The sequence below is a fragment of the Otolemur garnettii genome, unplaced genomic scaffold, assembly GCF_000181295.1.
Source record: "Otolemur garnettii isolate 467f Iridium unplaced genomic scaffold, OtoGar3 scaffold00180, whole genome shotgun sequence".
NCBI classification, from domain to species: Eukaryota; Metazoa; Chordata; class Mammalia; order Primates; family Galagidae; genus Otolemur; species Otolemur garnettii.
Window position 1 is genome coordinate 650,458 of NW_003852575.1, and position 529 is coordinate 650,986.

A 529-nucleotide genomic window follows, 5' to 3' on the forward strand; every position below is an offset into this window, starting at 1 on the left:
AAAAAAAAAAAAAAAAAAGAGTATCATTTCCAATGAGTCGTCCTTCATCTACTCTTGAAAATTAAAATGAATACATGTTTTTCCTAATTACCTGAGTCATACATGCCCCTTGTGGAAAGTTGAGAAATTAAAGTGTGAAGAATGAAATTTAGCCAGAATAATCCCACTATCCAAAATAGCCACTCAGTACCTTTTGACACAGAACATAGTGATTTGCATAGCTTGGATCTCCCTGGGTTGATATTTTTTCTGCCCTTTTCTATTACATGTTGTATTATGAGTATTTTCCATGTCACAGAAAATTATTGGTAAGCATTATTTAAAAAAAAAAAACAAAACATTTTTTTTGAGATAGAGTCTCACTCAGTTGCCCTGGGTAGAGTGCTGTGGAACCATCATAGCTCACAGCAACCTCAAACTCATGGGCTCAAGTGATCCTCTTGCTGCAGCCTCCCCAGTAGCTGGGACTATAGGCGCCTATCACAATGCCCAGATAGTTTTCTCTGTTTTTAGTAGAGAACAGGTCTTG